The sequence below is a fragment of the Carassius gibelio genome, chromosome A23, assembly GCF_023724105.1.
Source record: "Carassius gibelio isolate Cgi1373 ecotype wild population from Czech Republic chromosome A23, carGib1.2-hapl.c, whole genome shotgun sequence".
Classification (NCBI taxonomy): domain Eukaryota; kingdom Metazoa; phylum Chordata; class Actinopteri; order Cypriniformes; family Cyprinidae; genus Carassius; species Carassius gibelio.
Window position 1 is genome coordinate 943,462 of NC_068393.1, and position 18,420 is coordinate 961,881.

At 43.7% G+C, this 18,420-nt stretch overlaps 3 non-coding genes and 1 pseudogene across 3 annotated transcripts; all 4 read right to left on the reverse strand.

Annotated features, from left to right (window-relative positions):
• Positions 1–7,864: 7,864 nt before the first annotated feature.
• On the reverse strand, positions 7,865–8,028 carry LOC127945405 (U1 spliceosomal RNA). Its single transcript, XR_008150739.1, has one exon. It is a non-coding gene; the product is annotated as a U1 spliceosomal RNA (small nuclear RNA).
• A 374-nt stretch (positions 8,029–8,402) lies between these two features.
• LOC127945633 (U2 spliceosomal RNA) lies at positions 8,403–8,599 on the reverse strand. Its single transcript, XR_008150917.1, has one exon. It is a non-coding gene; the product is annotated as a U2 spliceosomal RNA (small nuclear RNA).
• Positions 8,600–9,960: 1,361 nt separating this feature from the next.
• LOC127945681 (uncharacterized) lies at positions 9,961–10,039 on the reverse strand (annotated as a pseudogene).
• A 3,662-nt stretch (positions 10,040–13,701) lies between these two features.
• LOC127945407 (U1 spliceosomal RNA) lies at positions 13,702–13,865 on the reverse strand. The gene has a single exon (XR_008150741.1). It is a non-coding gene; the product is annotated as a U1 spliceosomal RNA (small nuclear RNA).
• Positions 13,866–18,420: the final 4,555 nt, after the last annotated feature.

Consider the following 18,420-nt stretch of genomic DNA (forward strand, 5'->3'; position numbering starts at 1 on the left):
GTCTCTGCAAAAGCCTGTTAAATATGATGGCTGTATCATTATCCAATTAACTTCATATGGTAAATCCGGTTGTCCTACCCCTTCCACTAACTCCTTACTTAGCCTGAGATGTAGTTTCCTTTGGTCTAGTATCAGGGACTGCTCCAGACACCAAGGCTTCCGAGCAATAAAGTCTGCCGCCCTGCCATAGTGCTCTGGCCTATTTGTCGACCAGGGATTCGTTCCTTTCCAATTGCCCAAGGACCTCAAAGGAAAAGCCAGCCAAAATTGGGCTAAAAACCTGGCCTTGTGCTCCCTCTCCTGGGATGCTAAGCGAGCTGTACAAGAACAGAAAATAGCCTCCATCTTCAATGGGATGCAAGGGACTCCCCTTCCACCATCCTTCATTGGCCTATACACCTGCCCCCTAGCAACCATTTCTGGGCTATTCTTCCACAAAAAAGAGAAAACTAGCTTTTCTAACCTTCTCCCAGACCAAAAGGGAACTGGAAAAACAAAAGCTAAATAATTAAGGCTTGGGAGAAGATCAGCCTTTACCACTTCTAACCTTCCCCACAAGGACAGCCCCCTAGAACTCCACCTTCCTATCTTTCTCCGCACTACCTTCAATCTTGCCTCCCAGTTTTCTTTAGCGCTGTCTCCTCTGTAAAATCGGACTCCCAGAATCTTCAAACCATCTGCACAAATACCATACCCTCCTCTTACTTCCGCTCTTTCAGCCCACTGACCAAAGAACATGACTGATGACTTGCCCACGTTCACTTGTGCCCCAGACACCTGGCAAAACTCCTCCAGGATTTTACCAACCACCTCAAAGTCCCGCTCTGTAGTCAAAAACACAGTTGTGTCATCTGCATAAGCAGCCACTTTGGCACATATTCCACCACCTCCAGGCAAATGGACTCCTCTAAGAGAAGGTGCTGCCCTCAAAGCCCCCAACAGAGGTTCTAAAGATAAAACATAGAGAAGGGGAGACAAAGGACACCCCTGCCTTACTCCCCCTAACTGTTCAACCTTTTCTGTAAAATGCCCATTTATAGCTATCCTACTGAATACCTCTCTGTACAGCAATCTAACCCACGCCCTGAACACTGGACCAAACCCCATGCGCCTCAAGGTTGCCTCCAGATAAGAATGGCCGACCCTGTCAAAGGCCTTCTCCTGATCTAAGCTCAAGATGGCTAAAGGAAGCTGCCTTTGCTCTGTCCAGCTAATTATGTCCCTAACTAGGGCCAAGTTCATAGACACTGACCTCCCCGGCACGCCACATGTCTGGTCTGGCTGGACAACTGCTCCAATGACCTTCTTAAGTCTCTCTGTCAAGACTTTTGCCAACACCTTATAATCTGTGGTCAGCAAAGTAACTGGCCTCCAATTCCCTAACTCTTCCTTCGCCCCTTTCTTATGCAGCAATGTTACCAACCCCGTTCTCATCGTCTCTACCAACTTCCCCCTTCTAAAGCACTCTTGGTATACTCCCACCAGCTCACTTCCTACCCACGGCAAAATCATCTCATAGAAGGCAGCTGGAAGACCATCACAACCTGGAGCCGTGCCTTTTTTCAGGGAAGCAACTGCGAAACCAACCTCTTGCAAGGTCAAGGGCCCTTCGAGTGCTCTCCTTTCCTCCTCATCTAAACCCCCAATCAGATTGTCTAAAAACTTCCCATATGCTGTGACTGAAGGAGTTCTTTCCCTAAATAACTCTCTATAAAACCCCTCAGCCACCTTCAGCATCCCCCTCCCCGATGTCTGCACCCCCCCTTCTCCCCTCAAACCCTCTATATAGCTTTTCCTTTGCCTACCCCGCACTGTTGCAAAGAAATAGCTGGTTGGCTTTTCATCATAGAGCTGCTTCCGGACACTTGAACCTTGCAAAAAGGACTTAGCTTCCTCCCAATAATAATTCTTCATTGCTTCCTGCAAATACCGAGCCCTAGACCACCCATCAGCAGTCCCCAAGGCACCACCCGCCCATAGAGCCTGCAGCTCCTCTGACCACTTACAAACTTTTTCCCTCTTACTTCTTGCCTTCTCCCTGCCCCAATTATGGCAGAAAACTGCAACCCTCTCCTTGAATCCCTCCCACCATTCCCCTTGTGACTGAAACAACCCTCTCAGATTTTTCCAACCGGCTACCAAATTAAAGAGCGCTATACAAAAAACCTTGTCCTTCAGAAAGGAAGTATTGAACCTCCACACCCCTCTACCCCGTCTCTCACCTCCCACTTCCACCCATACTCCCACTAGACAGTGGTCTGAACACCACATAGGAACCTGAGTATAGTTAGCCACCTTCACATATGTAGGCAGAAAAAGATAGTCCAAACGTGCCGCCTCATTTCTACTGTTTTGCCAGGTAAAAGTTGGCACCTTCCCTCCTGCCCCCCGAAAAGAATCACAGAGAGAGAACTTTGCCACTAGTTGAGCTAATGCACTACCAGAAGCATTGTCCAAAGACACATTAAAATCCCCTCACAGCACTAGCAATCTATTTGTATATAAAATTGCATTCAAACTTTCCAAAAACCCCTCTCTATCACCCAATTTACTTGGGGCGTAGACATTTACAAAGCGAAAACCCATCCCCCTCCACCTCACATCTACAACCACTACTCTACCTGGGATAATGACAATGGCAGACTCAATAACAAAGTCCCATGAATAAAATAAGATCCCCACCCCATCTGCATTGACATTCCCTACACCCCAAAAGGAAGGCCCCATTTCCCACCCAGCAGAAAAAATTGAAACATCATTTTTATCCTTCAAGTGGCATTCTTGCAAAAAACAAACGTCCAAAGGTGACATTTTTAAAGAAAGAAATATTGCAGTCCTTCTTTGTATCATTTTTAGTCCTCTTACATTCAAAGTTGCCACTTTTAAACATGCCATTTAGACAGAAATAAGCTTAAAAGAAAAAGGAAAAACCCAAGTAGAGGCTCACAAAACCATCACATGCTCGATTTTCACTCTAAACATTTTTCCCCTTCCCCTTCCCCTTCCCCGTTACCTCTGTCCAATCTCCTCCTTCTCCTCCCTCACTCCTCTGTCCCTCTCCCCTCTTATCCTCCCGCAAAATTGACTTGACCCTTTCCAAAACTCCTCCACCACCCCCACCCCCTCCTCCTTCTACCCCACTCTCCCCAACAACCCTCTCCCCAGTGCTCATCTCACCCCCCACCACCTTGTTTTGGACACGTCTGGATACAGGTTCCTGGACTTTGAAGCACTTCTTTTCTGGATCTCCAGTCACATCTTCACAAAACTTCCTTCTCCTTAGGCCTTGGCTTGCGTCAGGCCCAATCATGTTCAGTTCCATTTCCATTGCTGAGGGAAGCTCCACTTCACCACCTGCAGACTCCGCCGTCCCCAGCTCAGTCTCCTCATAAATGCCACACAGTACCTCTGCCACATCAAACTCTGACCATTGCTGCGAAGGACCTCCTCCTCCCTCTTCATTCCTTGTTTCCATCACCTGACCTTTCACCATTTCACCACCTGCACCCACTCCTGAAGGGCCCGCCTCTTGACTTTCCGCTCCACCTGGAACACTCGTTAGTAGACCTTCAAAATCAGCCTGCAGACCTTGTCCCTCTTTGAATAAGCTGGCATATGTTTTCTGTCTGCTGGGGCAAACTCGGAACAGATGATCTCCTCCTCCACATAAACTGCATGTTTTTGGTTCTGGACAAGCTGCTGCCACGTGCTCTGCAGATCCACAAAAACGACATCTCTTTCCTGTGCAGTCTGCTTTCACATGGCCCTGCGCACCACACCTCCTGCAATACACTGGTTGACCTGGATAGTGCAAAAAGCCCCTGTTTGATCCAATGAAGAAAGACCCAGGTGGATGAACTAAACCACCTGGCGACGCTGTGTCTGTACGCAGCTTAACGAGGTATCTTCTCTTTCCATTCCATATACCAAACTGGTCCTTCAAACGTTCACCTCCTTTCACCGTATCACAGTACCTGGCTAAGAATGTTAACACATCACCATCTTCCACAAAAGGATTGTACAGGTGGATCGTTAGTGGCAGAAAATCCTGAGCAAAGGCAGGTAAGAGGTGCAGGCCGGTTAAGCGCTGGTGATCCTTTTTCTTCTCCCATGCTTCATAAAATGCCATGCAGTCTCTCAGTTGGAAAAAAGTCAAATCCATAAAGCCAGAGCTCGAAAAATCTTGCAGACAAAAAATTAAACATGCCGAAACACCAAAAATATCTCTCAACAGCTCAGTAACCACAAACTCTCTTCCAAATCTTCTTTTAACGTCCACAGCTGCATCCACCTTGACTTGTAAACGAACAGTATTCTTCAGCCGCACCACCATGGTCGGCAAAGGTGCATCCTCTCTCGTTGGATCCATCTGGGTCGATCACACTTGATCTTAGCCAAAAGGCCGAGAAGCGATGCTGCTAAGACGCAGCAGGGAGGAAGCCGGACACGGCGATGCCCATCTCGGCTTTGGTAAGTTTTGGGAGACCTAAAAACGCTGGGGGATGGTACCCTGATAGCACACATACATCTAGGAGACGTCTATTTGACATATGAATTTACATCTGCAAGATGTAGTTTTAAGGCTGTTTGCTCATCTGCAATACGTCTATTGGACGTCTCCTTTTAGCAGTGTTTGGAAGCTTACTTTGGAAATGTAATAGGTTACAGATTACAAGTTACCCTGTTTAAAATGTTATAGTAGTATAACTTTTTCAATTACTTTATTAATGTAACTAATTACTTTTGAATACTTTTAGATTACGTTTCTAAATTTGTGAAAATTAAATAATAATAAATAAAAACATATACATCAACTCAAATACAGTTATCTAATAAGCATGTGTCATTCCTGTATAATAAACTCCTGAAACATTGGTGTTTTTTAAAACTGCTGTCTCTTTGCATATGATATGATAGGTAAAATTCATGACGTGACACAGAGCAGTTCTAGAAATTATGTTTATGTGCTCATGTACTCCTATATTGAGGCGGCAGAGGCTGACAACACTGCAAGCTTCAGTAGGCCTATGTGTATTAAATGAAACTGCATGTTTTTGCCATTAATTTACAGGAAGGGCGGACTGGGAAAAAAAAATTCTGACTGCAAAATTCAAACTCATACAAACATTCATGGACAAAACTATTTTTTGTATGGACCTGACATAAAAAAAGGTTTAAATCTTTAATTTGGGGACATGCAAAATAATTAAAAGTTCTCTCCTGAACTGCACCTTCACTTCCATTTTTCTCTTCAGTCTCTTTATTTTGCCCTGTTATCTATCTCTCTCATGACTTTAATACTCAAGATTGAACAAAACTATACTTTACAATACAATACTCTACAATACTACAATATCTTTATAGAAAAATCCTAATACTGTACACTAGTCATGTTTTTCCCTTACAAAAATTGACCATGCTTTTTATTGGCCTGTATAAAAGTACAATAACCTTGTTTTGTTTTTTGTTTTGCAAATGGATTTGTATTTATTTTTAAATAAATAAATTTGTAAAATAATGTTACATTTTTGGTTACCACAATTAAACAATAGTAACCATTTTCTCTGTATTTAAAGGTAAAATAATATAACGTTAATTTTCGTAAGGGTTGTGTTGTTGTCTGTCGTAGCTTCCCCAAAAAATCTGATTATTTTTCAGCTAAATTACTACTGTAACATTACAACAGATAAAAATGATATAGTATTTTATATACTTTATATAGTCTTTTGAGTGATGACTGATGAATATCAGCAGACTGAACGTGCTGCTGCTTGATTAAATAAATAAAAAACAAAGACAAAAAAGCATTTTTACAGATGAAACTGACCTGAAACCCTGAACAGTAGTTCTGCTTCTCTGCTCCAGCTGTGCGTTTCCACAGTCCACTCTATTCTCTCTCTCTCTCGCATTGATTACTCTGAGTCTGATCCAAACCGTTTGCGGAGGCGCAGAGAGCGCGCGAGTCAAGACTAACAATTCATGATTTATTAGAGATTGAATTATCAAATGGCGGATTCGCAAATGATCGCTTTAGTACATTCAACAGGCAATTATACAATAATGATATTAAAATAGTGGGCCAAATCGGCTGCCAGGCCACCGGGAATTGTCCCGGTGTCCAGTCTGCGCCTAATTTCCAACACGCAGAATGTGCAAGTCATATATTGCATTATTGGGGCTTAATATTCACAGACACTAGTCCATGTCATGTTTTGATTCAAGTGTACTGACCTACTTTTGATTTAGTCATCCAAAATGTGGCATATTCTGTCCGTGTTAGGCATTCCGTTTTTATGACTGAATTCTACGAACCAGACTGTGTTTCCGCATCCCGGAAATTATTAGGGCGTATGTCTCAGAATAGTCAGTGCAATTTGGGAAAGAAATCAGTGAAATCTGTATGTGGATGTGTGTAAATATTCAAATGTAATTGCCTTTGTAATCGTTAAAAATTTCATAAGTAACTTTAATTTAATTACTAATTTTTTCTTAGTAACTGTAACTAATTACAGTTACATTCATTTTGTAATTAAATTACGTAATGCTGTTACATGTAACTAGTTACTCCCCAACACTGCCTTTTAGATGTCAGATAGATGTCAATTAGATGTCTTTTAGATGTTTATGATTTAGAAGGTATATAAAACTGACATCTGAAAGGCGTCTGTCAGACGTTTGTAGATGGCAGATGCTTTCCAGATCAACAGTTCTTTAACAGACATCTTGCAGACGTAAGTGTGCTATCTGGGTAGTACCCTCCCCTGTCTACAACGTCACCGGGCCTCGTCCCGATCGGCCTGACGGAAAGTACGGCATGGCTCGTAACTCCCAAACGGTTGGTCGCAGAGCCACGTGCCTTATGTCACCGGAATCCTTGGCTCGAGCCGAACGAGACGCAGGTCTCAGATTGGCCCGTCGCTCTGACGAAATTTTCGGGTATTTTGGATTTTGTCGAAAACCTTCTTTTGCAACCTGGCGCCAGGTATTTGGCCCAGTCCCACCCAAATCAGCACAGAAAGCTTCTCTGGAGTCTGACTGTCAATTATCATCCAAAAAAAAGAGGACATTTCCATTCACCTTGGCGAGGGGACCTCAAAACGTGCTAAGGTGGCGTGTCCGAGGTGGCTCGAATGGCTATAACTCCAGGAAGGAGTGAGATCCCTTCACCCAAATCGGCACACCTGTGCAGGGGCTCAGTCCGAGGCCAGGTGAAAAAGGGCGCGGCGACAGGCCACTAGGTGGCGGCGTAAGCTGAAAAATAGGGAAAAAGTAATGTAAAAGGACAATCAAACAAAGATGAAAACACCTGCAACACTGCGGGATGGTAGTACCCTCCCCTGTCTGCAACGTCACCGGGCCTTGTCCCGATCGGCCTGACGGTGGAACTGCAGCGACGGAAAGTACGGCATCGCTCGTAACTCCCAAACGGTTGGTCGCAGAGCCACGTGCCTTATGTCATCGGAATCCTTGGCTCGAGCCGAACGAAACGCAGGTCTCAGATTGGCTCGTCGCTCTGACTAAATTTTCGGGGCTCATTCCGAGGCCAGGTGAAAAAGGGCGCGGCGACAGGCCACTAGGTGTCGCTGTAAGCAACAACAAAATTAATACGAATCGAAAAAAAGGACAACCAAACAACATGGAGACAGTTACAGCTAGGCTGCAGTCAGTGCAATCTACTTTCAAAGTAAGGTCTGCGCTATGTTCGAACTAAACTACCCACCAGGGTCCGATTTTTCAAGAGCGTAAGTGACTTTGTTTCACAGGCGCACAACACATATCTTGCATGTGACAGAACTCCCCATTCTGAAACGAAAATAAATAAAAAACTGTAAAAACCTCTTCTGCTTTGTTTCACCAACAATTTCAGGGGAGAGCGCGAACGCAGTCCCCCACTACCGTAAATTATGCAGTCGAGATTCCCGCATTTGGGGAGTTCGCAGGGGTCAGCATGGCCGGAGTGCAATGGACAAGCCTCGCCCTGGTTGAACCGCCTTCTTGATCATGGTGTCTCCCCTGCCAGGTAAGTATGAAGGCCCAGGCGGTCAGCCAGAGGTGTGATTTGCATCTCTACCATCCTCACCAACGGTTAGCCCTCCGCCCCCCCTCCAGGAAAGGAAGGACGGGTGCCTTCCGTTACTGGCCTGGAAACTGCCAAGCTCATGGGCCGGTGCTTCCCAAAGCCAGTTTTAGATGACTCTCTTTAAACAAACACACCTGATTCGATGCATCACCTCGTCCGTGAAAGACTTCAAGACCTCAGGTGGGTGCATCGTTAGTGGAAGAGTCCAAGACCCCAGGAGGACACATCAGGAAAAAAGTTTGCAATAAACCACAGCATCTGCAATGGCAGCTCTCATTCCTTGTTCTGCTATTCGACACAATAAATGGCAATCCCCAAAAAGGGAAAGCACACCGTTCCTGGAGACACTGCAATACCAGGCCGATGCATGGAGTGGACGGAGCAAGCCCCGGCTCCAGCTCCGTGATCTAAAAATCCATTTAATATGTAGTCCCCGGATGGGGGACGTATCAGATATTAAACTGATAAGAACAGATTTTTTTTTTTTTTTTTTTTTTTTTATTAAACTCCAAAACTCATACAACATTCACTTCAAACTCAAAAATCACAACATTCCAATTTTAAAGTCAGCACATTTTGAACAGCACATCACAACTATCCCTAGAAATGTTTAAACTTAAAGGACTTTTTTGCCAACACTACTTCCGCCTCCCTTCCCCTTCACTCTCCTTGCAACTACATCAGTCCATTCCTGAGAATCTTCTTCTCCATCTGCCTCACACTCTCCCCATTCCCAGTTGTCCACCTGTTGATCTTGCAAATCTAATAAGTCCTCTAAAGAAACAAGAGTCCTTGCAGCTTCGAGCTTCGAGCACTTCCACTCTCTTTCCTCTTCTTCACAGTCATCCTTTTCAACTGCACGCCGACGCCCTCTTCCTCCTGATACCTCCATCTTGTTATCTCCGTCCTCCTTCTGATCCATGTCCTTAATTGGCTCCTCTGCATCACCTGAAATTATTTCAATCAACCGTTCCTCCGCCACTGGGGTTGTCTCCCTTCGATAAAGTATCTTATCATTCACTTCAGCTGTCCGCTCCCATCTGTGCTTACTGGCTTCAGCAGCATGTGCAGTCTGTCTTGCTGATGAGCTGGACCACTCACCAACAAGGGCTTTACAGTCACCCAGCAAGTCTTCCCCTTCTTTAAATAAACTGGCATAACTTTTCTTCCTGCCTGGACAGCCCCGATACAGATGCTCATCACTTCCACATAAACTGCAACGCTTTGGAGCCGTGCATATACCTGCCACATGGTTGGACTCACCACAAAATCTGCATCTCTCTCCTTTGCAATCAACCTTCACGTGACCCTGTCCTCCACACCGTCGACAATATAGAGGTTATCCAGGATAGTACAAGTAACCTTTGTTTGGTCCAATTGAAAAACTGCCTGGAGGATGTAACACACTACCTTGTACAGAGGGGTCAATTTTCAGCTTCACCATGTACCTCCTCTTCCCATTCCAAATCCCAAAACGGTCTTTTAAATGTTCTCCTCCTCTCACAGCTTCACAATATCGCTTAACTAACGCCAGGACGTCCGAATCCTCTACAAAGGGGTTGTATACATGAATTATAAGAGGGATGAAGTCCTGGACAAACAATGGCTGGAGCTGCAGTCCTTCAAGCAGCTTATGACCCTCTTTCTTCTTCCAGGCTTCAAAGAAATCCACACAATCTTTCAGGGTAGTAAAAGTTAAATCCAAAAAACCAGATACCGCAAAATCTTGTAGGCAGAAAATATCACCAGGCTGAATCTTGAAAACTCCTTGAAGAATTTCCACAACACAAAATTCTCTTCCAAAACGTTGCTTCACAAAGTCCTCAGCATCCATCTTCAATTCCACACGAACACTATTCCTCATCCGAACCATCTTGGCCGATGCTTTCACACGCTCTCCCGGTAAAGCTCCTGGAAAAGATACTACACTTGATCTTAGCCAAAAGGCCGAGAAGCGATGCTGCTAAGACGCAGCAGGGAGGAAGCCGGACACGGCGATGCCCATCTCGGCTTTGGTAAGTTTTGGGAGACCTAAAAACGCTGGGGGATGGTACCCTGATAGCACACATACATCTAGGAGACGTCTATTTGACATATGAATTTACATCTGCAAGATGTAGTTTTAAGGCTGTTTGCTCATCTGCAATACGTCTATTGGACGTCTCCATTTAGCAGTGTTTGGAAGGTTACTTTGGAAATGTAATAGGTTACAGATTACAAGTTACCCTGTTTAAAATGTTATAGTAGTATAACTTTTTCAATTACTTTATTAATGTAACTAATTACTTTTGAATACTTTTAGATTACGTTTCTAAATTTGTGAAAATTAAATAATAATAAATAAAAACATATACATCAACTCAAATACAGTTATCTAATAAGCATGTGTCATTCCTGTATAATAAACTCCTGAAACATTGGTGTTTTTTTAAACTGCTGTCTCTTTGCATATGATATGATAGGTAAAATGCATGACGTGACACAGAGCAGTTCTAGAAATTATGTTTATGTGCTCATGTACTCCTATATTGAGGCGGCAGAGGCTGACAACACTGCAAGCTTCAGTAGGCCTATGTGTATTAAATGAAACTGCATGTTTTTGCCATTAATTTACAGGAAGGGCGGACTGGGAAAAAAAAATTCTGACTGCAAAATTCAAACTCATACAAACATTCATGGACAAAACTATTTTTTGTATGGACCTGACATAAAAAAAAGGTTTAAATCTTTAATTTGGGGACATGCAAAATTATTAAAAGTTCTCTCCTGAACTGCACCTTCACTTCCATTTTTCTCTTCAGTCTCTTTATTTTGCCCTGTTATCTATCTCTCTCATGACTTTAATACTCAAGATCGAACAAAACTATACTTTACAATACAATACTCTACAATACTACAATATCTTTATAGAAAAATCCTAATACTGTACACTAGTCATGTTTTTCCCTTACAAAAATTGACCATGCTTTTTATTGGCCTGTATAAAAGTACAATAACCTTGTTTTGTTTTTTATTTTGCAAATGGATTTGTATTTATTTTTAAATAAATAAATTTGTAAAATAATGTTACATTTTTGGTTACCACAATTAAACAATAGTAACCATTTTCTCTGTATTTAAAGGTAAAATAATATAACGTTAATTTTCGTAAGGGTTGTGTTGTTGTCTGTCGTAGCTTCCCCAAAAAATCTGATTATTTTTCAGCTAAATTACTACTGTAACATTACAACAGATAAAAATGATATAGTATTTTATATACTTTATATAGTCTTTTGAGTGATGACTGATGAATATCAGCAGACTGAACGTGCTGCTGCTTGATTAAATAAATAAAAAACAAAGACAAAAAAGCATTTTTACAGATGAAACTGACCTGAAACCCTGAACAGTAGTTCTGCTTCTCTGCTCCAGCTGTGCGTTTCCACAGTCCACTCTATTCTCTCTCTCTCTCGCATTGATTACTCTGAGTCTGATCCAAACCGTTTGCGGAGGCGCAGAGAGCGCGCGAGTCAAGACTAACAATTCATGATTTATTAGAGATTGAATTATCAAATGGCGGATTCGCAAATGATCGCTTTAGTACATTCGACAGGCAATTATACAATAATGATATTAAAATAGTGGGCCAAATCGGCTGCCAGGCCACCGGGAATTGTCCCGGTGTCCAGTCTGCGCCTGATTTCCAACACGCAGAATGTGCAAGTCATATATTGCATTCTTGGGGCTTAATATTCACAGACACTAGTCCATGTCATGTTTTGATTCAAGTGTACTGACCTACTTTTGATTTAGTCATCCAAAATGTGGCATATTCTGTCCGTGTTAGGCATTCCGTTTTTATGACTGAATTCTACAAACCAGACTGTGTTTCCGCATCCCGGAAATTATTAGGGCGTATGTCTCAGAATAGTAAGTGCAATTTGGGAAAGAAATCAGTGAAATCTGTATGTGGATGTGTGTAAATATTCAAATGTAATTGCCTTTGTAATCGTTAAAAATTTCATAAGTAACTTTAATTTAATTACTAATTTTTTCTTAGTACTGTAACTAATTACAGTTACATTCATTTTGTAATTAAATTACGTAATGCTGTTACATGTAACTAGTTACTCCCCAACACTGCCTTTTAGATGTCAGATAGATGTCAATTAGATGTCTTTTAGATGTTTATGATTTAGAAGGTATATAAAACTGACATCTGAAAGGCGTCTGTCAGACGTTTGTAGATGGCAGATGCTTTCCAGATCAACAGTTCTTTAACAGACATCTTGCAGACGTAAGTGTGCTATCTGGGTAGTACCCTCCCCTGTCTACAACGTCACCGGGCCTCGTCCCGATCGGCCTGACGGAAAGTACGGCATGGCTCGTAACTCCCAAACGGTTGGTCACAGAGCCACGTGCCTTATGTCATCGGAATCCTGAATCCGACGAAATTTTCGGGTATTTTGGATTTTGTCGAAAACCTTCTTTTGCAACCTGGCGCCAGGTATTTGGCCCAGTCCCACCCAAATCAGCACAGAAAGCTTCTCTGGAGTCTGACTGTCAATAATCATCCAAAAAAAAGAGGACATTTCCATTCACCTTGGCGACGGGACCTCAAAACGTGCTAAGGTGGCGTGTCCGAGGTGGCTCGAATGGCTATAACTCCAGGAAGGAGTGAGATCCCTTCACCCAAATCGGCACACCTGTGCAGGGGCTCAGTCCGAGGCCAGGTGAAAAAGGGCGCGGCGACAGGCCACTAGGTGGCGGCGTAAGCTGAAAAATAGGGAAAAAGTAAGGTAAAAGGACAATCAAACAAAGATGAATACACCTGCAACACTGCGGGATGGTAGTACCCTCCCCTGTCTGCAACGTCACCGGGCCTTGTCCCGATCGGCCTGACGGTGGAACTGCAGCGACGGAAAGTACGGCATCGCTCGTAACTCCCAAACGGTTGGTCACAGAGCCACGTGCCTTATGTCATCGGAATCCTTGGCTCGAGCCGAACGAAACGCAGGTCTCAGATTGGCTCGTCGCTCTGACTAAATTTTCGGGTATTTTGGATTCTGTCGAAAACCTTCTTTTGCAACCTAGCGCCAGGTATTTGGCCCAGTCCCACCCAAATCAGCACAGAAAGCTTCTCTGGAGTCTGACTGTCAATAATCATCCAAAAAAAGAGGACATTTCCATTCACCTTGGCGAGGGGACCTCAAAACGTGCTAAGGTGGCGTGTCTGAGGTGGCTCGAATGGCTATAACTCCAGGAAGGAGTGAGATCCCTTCACCCAAATCGGCACACCTGTGCAAGGGCTCAGTCCGAGGCCAGGTGAAAAAGGGCGCAGCGACAGGCCACTAGGTGTCGCTGTAAGCGACAACAAAATTAATACGAATCGAAAAAAAGGACAACCAAACAACATGGAGACAGTTACAGCTAGGCTGCAGTCAGTCCAATCTACTTTCAAAGTAAGGTCTGCGCTATGTCCGAACTAAACTACCCACCAGGGTCCGATTTTTCAAGAGCGTAAGTGACTTTGTTTCACAGGCGCACAACACATATCTCGCATGTGACAGAACTCCCCATTCTGAAAGGAAAATAAATAAAAAACTGTAAAAACCTCTTCTGCTTTGTTTCACCAACAATTTCAGGGGAGAGCGCGAACGCAGTCCCCCACTACCGTAAATTATGCAGTCGAGATTCCCGCATTTGGGGAATTTGCAGGGGTCAGCATGGCCGGAGTGCAATGGACAAGCCTCGCCCTGGTTGAACCGCCTTCTTGATCATGGTGTCTCCCCTGCCAGGTAAGTATGAAGGCCCAGGCGGTCAGCCAGAGGTGTGATTTGCATCTCTACCATCCTCACCAACGGTTAGCCCTCTGCCCCCCCTCCAGGAAAGGAAGGACGGGTGCCTTCCGTTACTGGCCTGGAAACTGCCAAGCTCATGGGCCGGTGCTTCCCAAAGCCAGTTTTAGATGACTCTCTTTAAACAAACACACCTGATTCGATGCATCACCTCGTCCGTGAAAGACTTCAAGACCTCAGGTGGGTGCATCGTTAGTGGAAGAGTCCAAGACCCCAGGAGGACACATCAGGAAAAAAGTTTGCAATAAATATACCTATATCCATATACCTTTCTTTACCAAACTCATTATTAACCAAAGTATAAATGTAACTCTCCCCTCCCCTTGCTTACATCTGATACCCCCAATAATATTCTCCCCTGAGACTCTAAAGTTCTCTGAGACCACCCTTAGCACTCTCCTTGCCCTCCCCCACACTCTCTGTGCAAAGCACATTCCCAAAACTTATGTCTTATAGTTTCTTCTTGTGAACACCCCTCCCTCAAACACCTGCCATATTTTGATAGCCCATGTCTATACATAATTTCCTTCACTGGCAAACGCCCCAAAAAACATAACCAATTAAGATCTTTTATCCAGACTCTTTGGCTGAATGTTCAACCACAGCCTCCCCTGAACACCAACTCACACTGCACTAGACGCTCTTTTCCTTACCTTCCCATACAGTTTCCTCTGCTCCAAACACACCGCCCTGTCCTTACCCTCTGGGTATTTCTCCAACCACCTGGCAGCATGCCTGTAGTGCCAAGGCAGTACCTCTGCCTTTGGACCATCATTGGTCCACTTGATTACATGCCGTGCTTGGTATGAGAAAAACAATTTAAGGAAATACCCTGACGGATGCTCTACTGGCTTGGCTAACTGCGCCAAAGCAGAAGACACAAATAAACAGTCAAGTTTTAGAGGGATATGGGGCACATCCCGCCCTACTGTGCTAACATTTTTAAACATTTCTGACCTCTTTACATAATCATACCTACCCCCCCATACAAAGTTAAATAGTAACTGTATTACTGCCCTTCTCATACTTACTGGTAATGGGTAAATATAAGCCAAATACTGAAGCACTGGCAACACATCCATCTTCACTACCAGGACTTTCCTCATCAGTGACAACCTACACCCTTTCCACCTTGCCAACCTCTTCTTCACTGACGAAATACGTCCGACCCAATTCAGAGTGGCTGAACCTTCGTTCTGAAAATTTATACCCAAAATCTTCAAAGGCCCCTCACTCACCTGCAGACCCCCCAAGCTTTCACGCCTCTTCCTAAACTTCCCAAAGAACTTAATGGCCAACTTTGCAACATTTAGACTAGCCCCTGATGCTAGTGTAAACTCTTCAAAAACTAACAGAGCTCTCTCAAAACATCTGTCTGACATCAACAAGAGTGAAGTGTCATCAGCATACTGTGATAATTTCACTTCAGCTCCCTTTGCTCCTGGTACCACAAACCCCTTTATTTTACCGTCTAGTCTGATCGCCTCTGCCAACGGCTCCATGTATAAAATAAAAAGCAATGGGGAGAGAGGGCATCCCTGCCTCACCCCTCCCTCTGCTTCAAATCCCTGGCCTACATTCCCGTTAACTTTAACCAAACAATTAGAACCTGTATACAGTGCTCTAATCCACCCTATAAAGACCTCCCCAAATCCCATTCGCTCCATCACTTTAAACATAAACCCCCTATTGACCCTATCGAAGGCCTTAGCCTGATCTAAGCTAACCACCATTAGGGGTAGCTCCCTATCCTCTGCCCATGCAATAACATCCCTGATGAGTTGTAGATTCCATTTGATGCTACGGCCCTCTACCCCACATGTTTGATCTACATGGACAACATGGAGTAGGACTTTCTTCAACATATCCGCCAAGAGCTTTGCTATAATTTTGTAGTCCACTGAAAGCATAGTAAGCGGCCTGTAATTGGCAATGTCTGACCTTTCCCCTTTCTTATAGAGAAGTGTTAGTACTCCTGTTGCCATTGACCCTTGTATATTCTTAGTCTCCAACACCTTTCTAACCACTTCCACCAAATGAATACCTAAAATACTAAAACACTTAACACAAAATTCGTAAAAAAAGTATATACTAAAAAAATATAGGGGAACTTTGTCTATATGACACTCTTGTGCATGGAAGAAGAGAACAATTGTAGCAAGTGCGGAATTTTCTGTCCTTTTAGCCCCCAAGAAACAGAGACACCGAGATCCGGCTCCATGACCCCAGTGGAGATCCTCTTGAACCAAGGCACCGCTGCTCCACTTTACAACTTGGGGCATCTACGGGCAGTCAGGGCTTGTGGCTGCAGGGACCTTTTCTGGTGAAGCTCTGGCCCCTTCGTCTGAATGGCAACATGAGGCATACTCCTGCTGCTTGAATTTTGCCAACTGTTGGGTGGTGTGTAGGGACACCTGCATGTGCTTCCCTACCAGCAGGTTTCTGGAGGTCCAAATAGCGTCTTTAATACAATTTATGGTGAGCCAATGGTTAGCATACGTTTCTGCTGGCAGGTCTCTCTGGCTCACCAATCCTATTACGGTCCAATAGTCCGGAACCTACGGGAATTGCAGGGGACAAGCCGTTGCCCACAGGTCCCTAGCAGCACTGCATTCCCAGAGCGCGTGCCTCACAGTCTCAGGTGCGCCACAACCGGGCTTTGGACACGTAGAAATCTTTGCCATGCCCCGGGAATGCATCACAGCCCTGACCGGGAGGATCTCATGGGCTGCCATTCAGGCCAGATCCCGGTGTCTATTCCGAAGGGCTGGGTGGGACACACTCTTCCAGATTGTTTGAGCTTCACTGAGGGTGAGTCCATGGACTGGGCTCACTAGCTCTCATTCCTGCACAAGGGAGAGAAGAAGGCGGTGATATTTCAACATTTTTATATCTTGTTGTTCTAAAAGAAACTTCTTTAAAAAGGTTTTTATAAAGGCATATGCTGGGGGTAATTTAAAAGCAACATGCAATGTATGGTCTGTAGGTAAGAATTTCAGGGCTCTTAGATAAGAGCCCATCCAAAAACGGCTCATTGCAACTGTTTTGCTTGTCGTGTTTGTATTTGTAGCATATGTTATATGTAGGGCAGTATAATATGCCCCTATGAACAAGAAGAAGTTTGGTACTCCTTTTCCTCCGTTTCTTGGAGCTTTCTTCATCTCCTCTCTCTTTAGCCTCTCCCATTTTCCACTCCAAAGGAAATTGAAGATTTTACGGTCCACTGCTAAAAGGAACCGTCTAGGGGGATGAAAGACAGAACACAGCATTAAAAACAAAGGTAAGATCACAGATTTAATTATTAAAATCTTGCCTTCTATTGTCATTTGTGTCAATCGCCAAAACCCCATTTCTTTTTCTTATTTTTGTTAGAGTATTTTGCCAATTTCCTTTCCCACTTCCATCTTGGTCAATTTTTATCCCAAGTATTTTTATGTCAGTCTTTTTTACTTCAAGTTCTATCTTTTCAGTTTCTATAGATTCCCATGGTCCAAAAAATTGTACTTGTGTTTTTGTCCTGTTTAGTCTGGCCCCTGATGCCCTCCCAAACCAGTCCGTCAGGTCCATAGTCCTATGTATTGATAAAATGTCAGTGCATAAAAGATTCACATCATCCATATATAAAACCGTCTTCACTGTCAGTCCACCTGTCCCTCGGATAGTCAGTCCCCTGATCCATGTGTCCCTTCTCAAAGCCTGCGCTAGGGGCTCGATACATGCCACGTACAAGAGGGGAGATAACGGGCATCCCTGACGTACACCACAGCATACATCTACTGTTTTTGTCAAGTGCCCATTCACCAAAATCCTGCTGGTTATCTCTTTGTATAGCAGCCCCACCCATGCTATGAATTTCCCTGGAAACCCCATTTTTTGCAATACGTGGAGTAAGTACTGGTGCGAGACCCGATCAAAAGCTTTTTCAAAATCTAAATTTAAAACTGCGAGCCTAATGTTTCTGTCCCTCGCATAACAGATGGTGTCTCTCATCAGAATGAGGCTGTCCGTGATCTTTCTCCCGGGGACTGCGCAGGTTTTATCCGGGTGGATCAGATCCCCCAAAATTTAAGACATCCGAACCATTAAAATTTTACTAAACAATTTACAATCTACATTTAAGAGAGTTATTGGTCGCCAGTTTTTCAAGTCAGTCCTATCTTCTTATATAAAAGTGTAACTGTCCCAGTCCTAAAACTATCTGGCAATTTATCCATGTCATAAAATTCATTAAAAACAGCTAAAAGGTCATGTGCTAAAATATCCCAGAATGTTTTGTAAAACTCGAGTGGGAGGCCATCCTCTCCAGGTGACTTTCTTTCCTTGAAATGTTTTAAACATTTTTCCATTTCTATTAAGTTAAAATCCTTTGTCAAATACGTACGTTCCATTACTGTTTTGTTGATTAATTCTAAAACCTCTTTTAAGATATCGTTGTTTATATCTTTTTCTCCATATAATTCCTCATAAAAATCTTCCACCACTTTTAACATATTTTGTGTGCTT